The 15851-nt window shown below is 39.7% G+C and overlaps 1 protein-coding gene and 1 long non-coding RNA gene across 6 annotated transcripts in view; one reads left to right on the top strand and one right to left on the bottom strand.

Moving 5' to 3' along the window:
* Positions 1–15851, top strand: part of TNFAIP8 (TNF alpha induced protein 8) — a 137724-nt gene that overhangs the window by 41768 nt on the left and 80105 nt on the right. The gene's annotated exons all lie outside the window — the stretch shown is intronic.
* LOC145509790 (uncharacterized) lies at positions 304–5336 on the bottom strand. The gene is made up of 2 exons (XR_014056414.1): positions 3628–5336; positions 304–2864 (listed from the first exon to the last, which is right to left on the bottom strand). It is a non-coding gene; the product is annotated as an uncharacterized LOC145509790 (long non-coding RNA).

The raw sequence follows: 15851 nt of genomic DNA, 5'->3' as shown, positions 1-15851 counted from the left end.
GTCATAACTTTCCTTCCAAGGAGTAAGCATCTTTTAATTTAATTGCTGCAATCACCATCTGCAGTGATTTTGGAGCCCAGAAAAATAAAGTCAGCCACTGTTTCCACTGTTTGCCCATCTATCTTCCATGAAGTGATGGGACCGGATGCCATGATCTTAGTTTTCTGAATCTTGAGCTTTAAGCCAACTTTTTCACTCTCCTCCTTCACTTTTATCAAGAGGCTCTTTAGTTCTTCTTCGCTTTCTGCCATAAGGGTGGTGTCATCCGCATATCTGAGGTTATTGATATTTCTCCTAGCAATCTTGATTCCAGCTTGTGCTTCTTCCAGCCCAGCATTTCTAATGATGTACTCTGCATATAAGTTAAATAAGGAGGGTGACAATATACAGCCTTGACATACTCCTTTTCCTATTTGGAACCAGGCTCTTGTTCAATGTCCAGTTCTAATTGTTGCTTCCTGACCTGCATACAGGTTTCTCAAGAGACAGGTCAGGTGGTCTGGTATTCCCATCTCTTGAAGAATTTTCCACAGTTTATTGTGATCCACACAGTCAAAGGCTTTGGCATAGTCGATGAAGCAGAAATAGATGTTTTTCTGGAACTCTCTTGCTTTTTTGATGATCCAGTGATGTTGGCAATTTGATCTCTGGTTTCTCTCCCTTTTCTAAAACCAGCTTGAACATCTGAAAGTTCACAGTTCATGTATTGCTGAAGCCTGGCTTGGAGAATTTTAAGCATTACTTTACTAGTGTGTGAGATGAGTGTAATTGTTCGGTAGTTCGAGCATTCTTTGGCATTGCCTTTCTTTGGGATTGGAATGAAAACTGACCTTTCCCAGTCCTGTGGCCACTGCTGAGTTTTCCATATTTGCTGGCATATTGAGTGCAGCACTTTAACAGCCTCATCTTTCAGGATTTGAAATAGCTCAACTGGAATTCCATCACCTCCACTAGCTTTGTTCATAGTGCTGCTTCCTAAGGCCCACTTGACTTCACATCCCAGGATGTCTGGTTCTAGGTGAGTGATCACACCATTGTGATTATATGGGTCATGAAGATCTTTTTTGTACAGTTCTTCTGTGTATTCTTGCCACCTCTTCTTAATATCTTCTGCTTCTGTTAGGTCCATACCATTTCTGTCCTTTATTGAGCCCATCTTTGCATGAAATGTTCCCTTGGTATCTCTAATTTTCTTGAAGAGATCTCTAGTCTTTCCCATTCTGTTGTTTTCCTCTATTTCTTTGCATTGATAGCTGAGGAAGGCTTTCTTATCTCTCCTTGCTATTCTTTGGAACTCTGCATTCAAATGGGTATATCTTTCCTTTTCTCCTTTGCCTTTTGCTTCCCTTCTTTTCACAGCTATTTGTAAGGCCTCCTCAGACAGCCATTTCGCTTTTTTGCATTTCTTTTTCTTGGGGATGGTCTTGTTTCCTGTCTTCTGTACAATGTCACGAACCTCCATCCGTAGTTCATCAGGCACCCTGTCTATCAGATCTAGTCCCTTAAATCTATTTCTCACTTCCACTGTGTAGTCATAAGGAATTTGATTTAGGTCATACCTGAATGGTCTCGTGGTTTTCTCCACTTCCTTCAATTTCAGTCTGAATTTGGCAATAAGGAGTTCATGATCCGAGCCACAGTCATTACCTGAATTTCAGCTCATGCTTCCCAGGTGTGAGGCCCTGCCAGTCAAGTTACTTCACTTCTTTTAAGTCACTGTTTTCGTACTTAAACTGGGAAGAAATAAAACCGGGCACACAGGATGGTGGGAGGCCTAACAGGGATGACGTGAATAAAGCACCTGCCGCATTTAGCTGGTGGCTCCTCTTTTCCCTTTCTCCATCCATCTTTGGTTTCTTTTGTGGGGAGTTTTCTTCCCCAAGGAGATAGATTTCACAGAGTAACAGAAATCACTAGCTGTACTGAGGCTGCTCTCAGAGCTCCGATGCCTTTGCAGAGGTTGGGGAATGGATGTCACTCTTCGACCCCCCACCCCACTCCCCCATCCTCCCCTCAGCCCCCCGCCACCAAAGACACCACTGGGGGCACTGCACCGAGACCAGAAAGGCAGTGGGGCCATCCTCAGAGGACCCCGAGGGGAGGGCGGAGGAAGCGGGGCTCATTGACCAAAATGGAACCTCCCTCTAGGACGGTAACAACAGCGGGAGACACTCTGATAGGGGAGGTAAGGCAGGACAGCGCCCCCTAGAGGATCCCAGGGCGGCTCTCCACAGTGGAGGGAAGGAAGGTCTCAGAAAGCTTGGAGAAGGCAGACAGACAAACCTGGCCTGGGCCAAAGACTGGTCTTAGAGCCAATGACTGCTCCAAGAGCAGGGCTTTGTCTTTCCCTTCCTTCTCCTTTTCTTTCCCTTTTTCTTCAAGACCAAAAAACCGTATACCCCAAGATCTTAAATATTCCTAGCTTTGTTTGGTGTTCACTTTAAAGGGAATTAAAGGAGAAGTGGGTGACAGCAGATGAAATAGTTGGATGGCATTACTGACTCAATGGACACGAGTCTGAGGACTCCAGGAGATAGTGAAGGATAGGGAATCCTGGTGTGTTGCAATCTATGGGGTTGCAAAGAGTTAGACATGACTTAGCGACTGAACAACAACAAAGGAGGAAATGGCAGCATGAATCTTGAAAGATTAAATGACTATGACCCTAATGCATGAACATGTTTATATCAATGTGAGGAGGAAATAAGGTGATTAGCAAAAGTGGAGTAAAATTAGTAAGGAATGCTGATGAAAGGACCTTGTGAGTGTTCATTCAAGAAGGAGGAATGAAGTTCAGGTTTGTGGAGTTTGAGTGTTCATCAGAGGAATAAAAATATCTATCTGGAGGAGGAAATAGCAACCCACTCCAGTATTCTTGCCTGGAAAATCCCATGGACAGAGGAAGCTGTGGGCTACAGTTCATAGGATCGGAAAGAGTCGGACACAACTGAATGAGCACATACAAACAACAAAAATACCTACAGACTTGTGGTCCTTTTGAGGTTCAGCAGAATGCTACATCACTTGTTTCTCCAAGACGATCGCAAAATATGGAACTGGCTTCCTCCTTGCAAAGTATTGATTGATTCTTCATCCATCATATCCTTGAACCACTTCTTCCCTCTTTGAATTCTCTTTCTTCTACATCCTTTGTATTTCTTTCTTTCTTTTCTGGACTCTTTTTGTTGTGCTTTTGCAAAATAGATTTAGCCTCATAGTATGGACTGTTGAACGTTAGCACTTGATGATAACCTTATAACTCAGAATTGGTGTAAACTGATTTCTTATCTAGAACATTTTCAGTGGGAACCCAGGCATTAGGTTTATCAAGGGGGAAATCGAAGTCTTGGATCTGTGTGCTTTGGGATATTACTTCCTACTTATCTGATAGGCAGAGTTTGATAAGACCCAGGGTTGGAGGGCAAGTGGGCAAACATGAGAATTTTTCAAATACTATTTATACATTTCTCAAATGGCAACCCACTCCAGTACTCTTGCCTGGAAAATCCCATGGACGGAGGAGCCTGGTAGGCTTCAGTCCATAGGGTCGCTAAGAGTGGGACACGACTGAGCGACTTCACTTTCACTTTTCACTTTCATGCATTGGAGAAGGAAATGGCAACCCACTCCAATGTTCTTGCCTGGAGAATCCCAGGGACGGGGGAGCCTGGTGGGCTGCCGTCTATGGGGTCACACAGAGTGGGACACGACTGAAGCGACTTAGCAGCAAATACTATTTATAAGATTGCAAATTACAACTTTCTGGGGAACAGTCTGGCGATATGTATCAAAATTTGAAATATGTATACCTTTTGACCCTGTCATCCCACTCCTAGGAGTTTATTCTTTTTTTTTTCCCTAGGAATCCATTCTTAGGTAACAATTGGACACATGCAGAAGTATGTTAGGCTCAAATGTATTCTTATGATATCCACTGCAATATTATATGTAACAGAAAAGAATTGGAAGCAGCCTAAATGATGATTAACCAAACCTAGTTTAACAAAAGGTCTTCCCCGGTGGTTCAGGTGGTAAAGTATCCGCCTGCAATGCAAGAGACTCGGGTTCGATCCCTGGGTTGGGAAGATCCTCTGGAAAAGGAAATGGCAACCCATGCCAGTATTCTTGCCTAGAGAATCCCATGGACAGAGGAGCCTGTTAAATTAGTTATGAAACTTCCACTTGGTCAACTAGTGTTGAGCCATGACAGGAAGAAAAAAGACCTATGTATTCATTTTGAAAGATACTCATAATATATTATTGAATTCCAAACGAACGTGTATGATGTGTTTTAGATAAGAGTAAAGGCATTGAGGCAAGGAGTAGACATGCTTGTTTGGCATTTAAAATTTGGAAAGAAGGAGGTGGGTGAAACCCATGAAGGTGGTCAAAGGAGCAAACTTCCAGTTATAGATGAATAAATTCTGGGGATGTGAAGTACACGTCATGGTGACTGTAGTTACAATACTGAATTATGTGTCTGAAAGTTGCTAAGAGACTAGATTTAAGAAGTTCCCACCATTAAAAAAAAATGTAACTGTGTGAGGTGATGAATGTGTTAAGTAACCTTATTGTGGTAATCATCTTGTAATCTGCACATTTATGAAATCAGTATGCTGTACATCTTAATGTACAGCACAATGTATATATCAATTATATATCAATAAAGCTGAGGGAAGAAACAAATGTTATCAGCAATTCTAACTGTGGAAAGATTGGGAAGAATGCTATGGTTTGGCACAGCAGCTCGAGCTAGAGTCTGTATTTGTTGTTTTTTGTTTGTTTTGTTTTTTAAATTGTTGTTTGAGCCAGGCTTTGAAAACAGAGATCTGGATTCATATATCTTGGCCCTGCTCTTTCCTAGAGTTGTGACTTTGACATTGTGCTTAACCTCTCTTCCTCTGGGCCATGGTACTCATCATGGCTCTGACCTCATTTTGTGAGGATTAAAATCAGATAAAAAAAATAAAATACTTAGTTCAACACTTGGCACATAATATATAGTAAGTGTTCAGCCATTGTAATTTTTATGAAGAAAATATGTTACTTCTTTCATTAGAGAGAAAGGAAAGCTATTTCGTGGGAAGTGGTGGTTTGGTTTAGAAGCTTAAGTAATCTTCTCAGGAACTAGAATGTAACCGCCAAAGGGGACAGATTTGTTAACAGGGTAGAGTAAGAACTTGTCAGCTTTGTGAAATCAGAATGTGAAAGAATATCAAAGGGCAGAGGGAACCTAAAGGCAAATGGGGTAAAGTTATGTAAACACTAAATAGGATACAAATCTTTAAAGAGAAGTTAAAGTTAATTGGAACAATCTGTACTTGGGAAAAAAAAAACTATTCAATAAAAACCAGGATAAATACTTGTTTTCATTGTCACTATAATCTTTGGCTTCAATATTAAAAGGGGTTAAATATGTTGAAAAGATATTATATAAGGTAAAAATAGTTGAAAATAGTCCAGAAATTTTCCATAACAATTGGATAAGAGGTGAGAGCTTTGTATTTGTCACTTTTGTCATTGATAAGTAGTTCAAGGCTGAGAATTTAGATTTGACTTTAAAGTTATTTAAAAGTTCCAAAGAAAATTATTTTCCACTTATTTTAAAAGCCCACTCTTTTAAAAAAAATTAGCCACATCTCAAAGGATTTTCATGAAAACTTTAGAGATCACTGGGAGTCTCAGAGTGCTCAGCTTTTAAATTGTACAAGGCTTGGCGCGAATGTCATCTGGATCAAGGTGAGGTTGGAAGGCAAGCGGAGAGCAGGGAGATCATCATGGCCAGACCTACCAGAGTGCTGAGGCTTCCTGAAGGATCTCATAGTAGGCACAGGTTTTACCATTTTGTTTTATTCCTTAGGTGTCCTACAATAGGGGAGGGTACATTTGCTGAAGTTTAATACACTGTAGAATATGGTAGCTGCCTTATTAACCTGTGGTTGATTAATAGAATTCTCAGCACCTTTAATAACTTCATTAAAGTATAGACAGTGTATGCTATTTTTCTTTTTTTCTTTTTTCCCAGTCTTACTGAGATATAATTGGTATCTAAGACTGTGTAAATTTAAGGTGTTCAGTGTACTAATTTTATATATGTATGCATTGCAAAATGATTGCCATGATAAGCTTAGATAATGCATTCATCATGTCACATAGTTAAAACTTTTTTCCCCTGTAGTGAAAACTTTTAAGATCTACTCTCTCAAACATCCAATACAGTATTGTTAGACTTAGTCACCATGCTGTATATTACATCACCATGATTCATTCCTCTTGTCACTGGAGATTTATACCCTTTGATTACCTGCACCTATTCCTTCCTCCACCTCCTCCCCTCTGGCCGCCGCCAGTCTGCTCTTTGTTTCTGAGTTTGGGGTTTTTTTTGGATTCTGTGCATAAGTGATGTCATACAGTATTTGTCTTTCTCTGTCTGACTTATCTCATTAGCTTAATGCCCTTGAGTTTCTTTCACATTGCTTCAAATGGCAGGATTTTCTTTTTTATGTTTGAATCGTTTTGTTCACCCATTCATCCACTTAGATTTTGACTATTGTAGATAATGCTGCAAACATGGAGGTGTAGAGAGCTCTTCAAGATAATTTCATTTCCTTTGGATATAGCTCAGAAGTGGATCATATAGTAGTTCTATTTTTAATTTTTTGAGAAACCTTCATACCGTTTTCTATAGTGGCTGCACCAGTTTATAGTCTGACCAACAGTGCACAAGGCTTCCCTTTTCTCCATATTCTGTTGGCAATATTTTGTATTTTTGATGACAACCATTCTGATAGGTGGGAGGTAATCTCTCATTGTGGTTTTGATTTGCAGTTCCTGATGATTAGTGATATTGAGCATTTTTTCATGTACTTGTTGGCCATTTAAATATCTTCTTTAGAAAAATGTTTATTCAATTCCTTTGCCCATTTAAAACTCAGATTATTATTTTTATTAAGTTGCAGGAGTTATGTATGTATATATGTTTGTATATGAATCAAACTTATCAGATATATGGTTTGCAAATAGCAGATATTTTCTTCCATTCCATATGTTATCTTTTCATTTTGTTGATCATTTCTTTTGCTGTGCAGAAGTTTTTAAATTTGACATAGTCCCACTTGTTTACTTTTGCTTTTGTTGCTTGTGCTTTTGGTGTCATATCCATGAGATCATTTCTAAGGCCAATGTTAAGGAGATTTTATTTTATGGGTTTTTTTTTCTAGGAGTTTAAAGTTTTAAATCTTACATTTAATTCATTTTGTGAGTGGTGTCAGAGAGCAGTCCAGTTTTATTCTTTTGCATGTGATTATTAAATTTCCAGCGCCATTTATTGGAGACATTGTCAAATTTGAAAGCTTTGTCATTAAATCTTTTTGGCGTCCTTGTCAAGCATTAGTTGACTGTATGCATGAGTTCATTTCTGGGCTCTCTTATTCTGTTCCATTGATCTATGTGCCTGTTTTTATGCCAGTACTGTACTGTTTTGATTACAATAGTTTTGTAATATATCTTGAAACCAGGAAGTGTGATGCCTCCAGCTTTGTTTTCTTTCTCAGGATTGCTTTGGCAATTTGATGTGTGTGTGTGAGTGTGTGTGTGAGTATGTGTGTGAGTGTGTGTGTGTGTGTATTCCATATGAATTTTAGGATTGATTTTTCCCATTTCTATAAAAAAATGCCACTGGAATCTTTCTAGTGATTGCACTGAATCTATAGATGGCTTTGGGTAATATGGACATTCTAACAGTTTTAATTCTTCCATTCTCTGAGTACAGGATATCTTGCCATTTATTTGTGTCTTTAATTTCTTTCATCAGTGACTTATAATTTTCAGTGTAGAGTTCTCTCATTTCTTTGGTTAAGTTTATTTCTTAAGTTTATTTTTTGATGCTATAATCAATGTTTTCTTAAATTCTGTTTTGTATAGTTCATTGTTAGTGTTTAGACATGCAAGTGATTTTTGTATATTGACTGTGTATCCTGTAACTTTACTGAGTTTATTAGTTCTAACAGTCTTTCAGTGGAATCTTTAGAATTTTCTATATAAGGATCATGTTATCTACAAACAGAGACATGTATGCTTCTTTTAAATTCTGAGTTTGTATTTTATGAAGCAGCCTTAAGGTGGGATGGTTTCACTTGGTACAAATAAATAGAACATGATCCTTGTGCTTAAGAGGTTTATACTCTGGGAAGACAAAAGCTAAAGCACATGAAACATTTTCATACATTTAGCTTAGTTTGTAAACTAAGTGCTAACTTGTATAACATTGGCTGATTCATTTATTCAACAAATACATGAGTGCTTAGTATGTGCTAGGTATTTGTATATCAGGTTGGGGTTAAAGTCAAGAACAAAATTTTGTTTTCTACACTGTAGAATGTGTTGTTGTTGAGTTGCTAAGTTGTGTCCAACTCTTTGCGACTCCATGGACTATAGCCCACTAGGCTCTTCTGACTGTGGGATTTCCCAGGCAAGAATACTGGAGAGGGTTGCCATTTCCTTTTCCAAGGAATTCTTCCTGACCCAGGGATCAAACCTGTGTCTCCTGCATTGGCAGAAAATTCCTCACCACTGAGCCACCAGGGGAGCCCACACTGTAGAATAATTATTATTAATATTATCCTAGAATAATAAAAATTACTCCACACTGTTGAATAATTTGGTCAAATGCAATTAGCAGAAACTTTAGTGGAGACAGTGTAGCCTAATGGTTAAGAATGGCTTATGTCTGTTTTGTTCACCCATCAATCTCTAGCAAGTGGGACAGGGACTGTTTCATAGAACCATTCAGTAATAGCTGTGGACTGAATTAATGCTCATAGCAATAGTCCATGCCCTTTGGGAATTTACAAACTAGTGGTAAAAGCAGTTTTTCCAGGAGATATATCCTGTAGGATTTTTCTTTTTTCTTTCTCTCTCTCATGAACACAAGCAGGTTTCTTTGATGACTACTAGGTTGAAGCAAGTAACCTAACTCTGTTCTGCAGGACTTCTCATGTTCATTCCTCAAGAAGGTGCTGGCTATAGCACACAGCATTTACTAAATTCATTTGAACATTAGCGTGTATGGTCCTGGCATCTTTGGGAGATGTGGCTCATGCGCATGCTCAGTCACTCGGTAGTATCCTACTCTTTGCGACCCTATAGACTGTAGCCTGCCAGGCTCCTCTGTCTATGGGATTTTCCAGGTAAGCATACTGGAGGGGATTGCCACTTCCTCCTGCAGGGGATCTTCCCAACCCAGGGATCAGATGCATCTATCTCTTCATCTCCTGCATTGCGGGTGGATTCTTTACTGCTGAGCCATCCAGGAAGCCCCTGGGAGAGGTGGATTTGGCCATAAAAGTCCTGGGAGGTTTAGAGAAGGAACAATGCCAGGAGTACAGGGAACTTAACTCTTAGACTGTCTGGTCTGTCTCCACACCCAAAACAGTGCTTGAAACTGCTTAATAAGTTTTGAGGGAGGAAGGAGAGTACGCCACATCCAAAGATGGGAGTGTCTCAGTAAGGTAGTTTTGCCTTAGACATCTATCCATCTATCTACTGATATCTGTCTATGAATAAATGAATACAATAAAGGATTTGAAGTGAGGGAAGTGGCTCTTAATTCAGACATGGAGAATGGGACTCTCAGTGCCAGGTCACAAAGGTTGGTATCACAGAGAATGTTTTGGGGAAGTACTGGAAGTTGGTCAGACTTAGAGTTTTCATTTTTTAATTTTATTTTTTGAAATATTTATTTGTTTGGCTGCTCCACGTCTTAGTTGTAGCATGTGAGATACAGTTGCCTGACCAAGGATCGAACCCCGGCCCCCTGCATAGGGAGCACCAGTCCTAGCTACTGGACCACCAGGGAAGTCCCTAGAATTTTGAGATTTTGTACTGAGAAACAGTGAGGAGAATTCTGGATGGTAGGAGCCTTCAGAGGTGTGCAGAAGAGTTGGGGGTATCTCAAAGAGGGAGCTCTTGCACATTTTTTAGCAGAAGAGAGAAAACTTGAAAGTAGCACTGAAAGATTTGACATCTGTGTGCAAGATGGGTTGCAGTTATGTGAGCTGGTGTAAGCCAGCTCAGAGGCACTTGCAAATCCAAGAGTGAGAAATGAGAGAATCTTAGCACGAACAATAGAGTTTTAGGGAGAGACTTGGAAGAAGAATCAGTAAGCATGCTAAGTGTGAGGAGTCAAAGCTGAACTCCAGGATTAATTCAAAGCAAGTTCAAAGACATGTACAATGTCCTGTGATCTTGTTGATGCAGTCTGGGATGAAATTGGATATCACACATCCTTTCTGTATCTGGGAAATTTTCTCCTATGCTAGGATTTCTAACCCAAATCAATGAGAACTTGAAACATTAATAGTTGGTGGAGTTTAAGTCCAAGTTCAAGAACCATGGGAGGCAGGATTATGTGGTGGTTAAGACCAGGGGCTTTGATGCCACAGAGAAATGCATCCAAGTCCTGGCTTGGCCTTGGATAAGTTTCTTAAACTGCATAAGCCTCAATAAATTTTTCTACCAAATGGAGACAGTACTAGCATCTCCTTTATAGTACTATCAGAAGTCAGTGAGATAATGCATATACAGTTCTTAGAAAAGTACTGTATACATCATAAATACTCAATACAGATTGCTGATTAGTGTCCTTGCTGAACTGGCAGAAGAATCACTTTCATGTTTGTATGTGTGTGTCTACTTGCTGTTTTTCCAACTTAAATGCATGTGTCTACTTGCTTTTTTTCCAACTTAAAGAACAGCAGTCAGTCTGTCAGCCCAGCTGATAGGTTGGCACGTGGTTGACCGGAAAGCCATAGCCAGAGACCAGGCAGTTAGGGGAACAGTGCTTTCTAGGGAAGTGCCATGCCATTCTCTGCAAAAGCTGGAACTAAGCCTGGTGTTGAACATACTGAGGCTAGCAGAGGATGCAGAGATATAAGTGAGGAAGAGAAGAATTGGGGCTGTTTGTGGCCATGAAGTTTTGTGCAGGGTTCCAACTTTGCTGTCAGCTCCTGGTAAGTCCCTGGTAATGTCATCTATTACAAGCATGATTCCACCGGAAAGGGCTTGATTTCAGTTCCCATGTGGGTTCTCTGAGTGTCTTTCCAGCTCACAGATTGTTTGCTTGTGTATTGTTTTTAATGAACTCTGCATTTCTCCAAGGCCAGCTTAGTGGTGCTCATTAAAGAGATGGCAACTCCAGAGTGTCTTCATTGTAGAGCTGGTGTTTTCACCCTGTGAGGACATAGTTCTGTTTTTCCTGTCTATGAAGCTTGGTTTCTAAATCACCCCATCTGTGTTTGAAGATACAGCATTAAGATTCAAGCAAGTCTTTTTGCTCTCATTCCTGTCCAGTCAAAAGGGAAAAGAAGTTGTCAGATCAGGACTACAGTCAACCTTTTTCCATTTCCTCTACTGGTCTACTATAATTGTATAGATTCTAATACCGACATAAAAAAATACTCTAATTCGGAGGAATATAATGCATTTTTGTGTTGCCTTAAATTGGTTCAATGACTTCCTTGATATCATTGATAACTCTAGGGCAGATATCCTCACACTTGGCTGCATAATTTAGAATCTTCTGGCTTTCAAAAATTCAGATGCCCAGCACTCAGCCCAAATGAATTAAATCAAAATCTCATGTGCGGATGGGGGTGGGGGCAGGTGGGTGGGACTTGGAATCAGTATTTTTCGAAAGTCCTCAGGTCCTTCCAATGTGTATCCAAGAACCAGTGCTCTAGAACAGTGTCTCTCAACCAGGAACACTTTTGTGCCTCCCTCCCCACTCCCAAGGATCATTAGCAATGTCTGGATACACTTTTGATTGTCACAACTAGGGGAGGGGTCTGTTTCCTGGCATCTACTGGGTAGAAACCAGAGATGCAGCTAAACAACCTGCAATTCACAGACAGCTCTACCGTAACAGAAAATCATCATGCAGAAAATCTCAATAGTACTGAGGTTGGGAAACAGTGCTCTAGAATAATCAGGCTTAAGAAATGAGATATGTCAGAACAATGGGTAAGGCCATTGTGATGAAAGCCTAGCATGAAGAAGTTTACATTTTTGGCCTCCCAGCAAGATGAGGGGAAGGGAGTGGCTTAGCAAATGCCTCTACTGTGCCTGCTGTCACAGGGGGTCTGATGGTGTGTTCCTGGCCTGTCCTTGTAGCTGGAGCATCTCCTGGATCTGATTTTTTGGACAAGCTGTCTTCTTGTGGTTTTCTAAGTTTATTGCATTTGAATGACTTGGGAGAAAACTGAAGTTAGGAAAATTAAACCTATGTAAATTAGCAAAAATAAATAATTTTAAGTAAGCTTTTGAATTGGTTGTTTTTTATATATAAGCTTTTCTAAAGTCAGAGAGTGAATCATTTGAAAGTGACTATACATGGGCTATAAGAAATATGATTTTATGTGCTGTAGAGCTTTATTTTCTCTTCTTTCCTTTTGATTGGATATGAGGAAGGTAGGAAAGGCATTTTTAATTTTAATGCACTTATCGTTTGCTTTAATTCTGAGACACTCAGAAATACTTTTCTAGCAGTTTCTTTCATCTATATTTATTATATTGTATAATTAATTTAATGAACTTTATCTCCCTCTGCACATACCCAGTTTTCCAGAGCATAACACACATAAAAGATATTTGCCATAAACAAGTTGAATTTTCCTGGGTACACTTGTCAAATTTAATTGAAGTGGTGAAGTTCAATATTAAATATAAACATAATATACTGAATATACTCAAAACTGTGTTTCTAAAAACCTATGAAAATGAATAGTTAAAGCTCTTGAAGTAGCTCTGAATTCATTGATCCTTATGCAAGTGGTTGACTACCAATTTTTTTAAATTTTTGTCTCTTTACAGAGATTTCAAGAGATTTTAAGTAGTACCTTTAGTGTTCTACATCAGCCTTTTGTACTAAAGTTAAATTCATGGTTATGAATCTGGGGTTATGTCTATAATAGTTTTTCAGTTTTTCTCTTCTTTGGGGTTGGGGGGCCCTTTTACTCCACATAATGCAATCTATTCATTTACTGAATATTTCAGGGTCTATTATACATTAATAACTACAATAACTTTAAAATTGTTTCAGTCTAGTTTATTGCAGTTTGAGGCATTATGCCAATACTCTTGTGTGCTGGGTCCCTTTTACACCTAGTGGTTGGAATGTTTTAAATTAAGACTACAAGAATAACAACTCATGTAATATTTGGCATGAATACTCCAAATGTCTTTGTTGAAATCCCATATCCTGTTTCTTCACTGAGTTTCAGCAATGACTCCATAATAGAAGGGATACTTTAATTTTAATCTAAACCTTTTTTTTGTAGCTCTGGTTTTAAATTAATTTATAATTGCATTTTTAAAAAGTACTCTTTGAATAGGTAAACATTTATGTTTTTCTTCTGACTTTGGAGTTTTGTTGAATGAAGTCTGTAAAAATTAATCCAAATTTATAGTATAGAACTTACTAAAAACTGGACTGCCATGAGAATCATGACAAGGTACTTAATGACAGTTGTATTTAATAGTAAATGGACCATATTCTGCTGAGAGTCAGAGTGTGCCTATGTGGTGGATGTGTGTGTTGAGGGGAGGATGTGTCCTGGGACTGAGGGACAGCATGCGTTGGAGAATTAAATGAGTGCTTAAGGATTGAATGGATCAAGCCAAACCTAGAAGGAGAAATCACCGAGAGCCACTCTGGTTTCCTAAAAACCTAGGCTATTGTGGGTAATTTGTATATCTATGGGTGTAACTTTTACTGCAATATGTTTGCCTACAACTTCATCATATTAAAGAACAACTGGGTTGATTGGTAGCCCCTGTCTAGATATTTCCTAAAATGGGGACCTGTTTGTCAATACATATAAAAAGAATTGATTTGGTTTGGGAGTATGGGAATAAGAGAGTGGAGCAAGGATTAGTCATTTCCCAATGTTTGAAAGACATGGTAGAGGAATTAGACATGTTCTTTGTGTCCTGAACATAGGGAACCAGAACCAGTGGATTGACATACAGGAAAATAGCTTCTGGCTCAGTTTAAGGAGTGTCCGAAAATATCATGAACCATGGAGTTGTGAGGTATAAGATGGTTAAGTGAAGAGGTGTAGAAAGTCCCTTTCAATGGAGGTTGTGAGGAAGACCACAAATGGGAAACAGGGCATTTCAGCTGTGGATTAGTAGTGGACTTTGGATAGGATGATCTTCAAGTCCCACTCCTGTGTAGCCATTCTGTGATTTTTAGGACATACCACCTCCCCTGAGTAATGAGAAATGACGACACCTGGCATTTGAAGGGGAATTTCAGATTCAGGGTCCTATTATTAATGGCTTTTTCTCTATCTGTGCAAGTCCTCCTGCAACTAACCCCCTCTTGCACAACATCCTTTTCTTTCTCCATGTGGGAACAATCCTCATCAGTATCAGAATATGCCTTTTTGTCACTCATCTTAAAAAGCAGATGAAAGCAAATGATGCAGAGAAGAATGCACTGGTGCCAAAAATGTTAGCACATTGAGACTCAGAAAAACAAATGAAACGAAACTTCCTCAATCTGAAGTAACCTTCTAACTCTCACCCTACTTCTCTGCTCTGGGTTCCAGTGGAACCTTCCCATGGAAGTATCCCCGCATGTGATCTCCCCATCTTACTGCCCTCTTCACCGTTCTCCTCCTCCAAAACTGCTTCTGTTAACGTCAGCAGAGACCTCTATTTTTTTTGGAAGGGGGTAGGTCACACCACATGGATTATGGAATCTTAGTACCCCCAACCAGGGATGTATCCCACCTTCCCTGCATTGGAAATGCAAAGTCTTAACCACTGGACCACGAGGGAAGTTCCAGAAACCTCTGTTTTAATGAACCCTGTGGCCACTTCTCCATCCCCTCCACCCTCAGCCTCAGCAGATTCAGCATCCTTCATCCCTCCCTCTTCCTAGAACACTTTCTAGACTTGGCTTCCAGGGCATCACAACCACCTTTTCTCCTATCTCCTTAACTCCTCCTTCCAAGGACCTTTGCTGTCCTCACACTCTCTGGGCAGTGCTTCTTTACCTGATGTGGGTAGAAAAGTGAAGGAGGGGCCAGGTCTCACTCAAGTCTGATTAACTTAGAATCTCTGGGGAAGACTCATGGGCATCAGTTTTTTTAAAATTAATTTTATTGAAATATAGTTGATTTTACAATGTTGTGTTAGCTTCAGCAAAGTGATTCAGTTTGGATTCTGAATCACTGCATGTTTGGAAGAGAAACGAACAGAACTGGCTGTTGGACTAGCTGTGGAATGATGAGGGGTCAAGATGCCACCTAAGCTTTTAGCCTGAAAGCTCAGTATACAAATATGCTGACAGAGAAGGACAGAGCCAGGGGAGGAGAAGGTTTGGGTTAGAAGAATGGCTGTGGAATCAAGCCATTTTTTGGATTCTTTTCCATTATACATTATTATAAGATATTGAATATAGTTCCCTGTGCTATTCAATAGGTCCTTGTTAGTTATCTCTTTTATATATGTTGTTGTTCAGTTGCTCAGCCATGTTGAACACTTTGTGACCCCATGGACTGCAGCACCCCAGGCTTCCCTGTCCTTCACCATCTCCCAGAGCTTGCTCAAACTCTTATCCATTGAATCAGTGATGCCATCCAACCATCTCATCCTCTATCATCCCCTTCTCCTCCTGCCCTCAATCTTTCCCAGCATCAGGGTCTTCTCCAGTGAGTCGGCTCTTCACATCAGGTGGCCAGAGTATTGGAGCTTTAGCTTCAGCATCAGTCCCTCCAATGAATATTCAGGGTTGATTTCCTTTACAATTGACTGGTTTGATCTCCTTGCTGTCCAAAGGACTCTTA

The sequence above is a fragment of the Giraffa tippelskirchi genome, chromosome 6, assembly GCF_054371585.1.
Source record: "Giraffa tippelskirchi isolate mGirTip1 chromosome 6, T2T-mGirTip1v1.2.pri, whole genome shotgun sequence".
NCBI lineage: Eukaryota > Metazoa > Chordata > Mammalia > Artiodactyla > Giraffidae > Giraffa > Giraffa tippelskirchi.
Note: the sequence above shows the minus strand (reverse complement) of the source record. Positions and strands in the feature narration are given on the sequence as shown.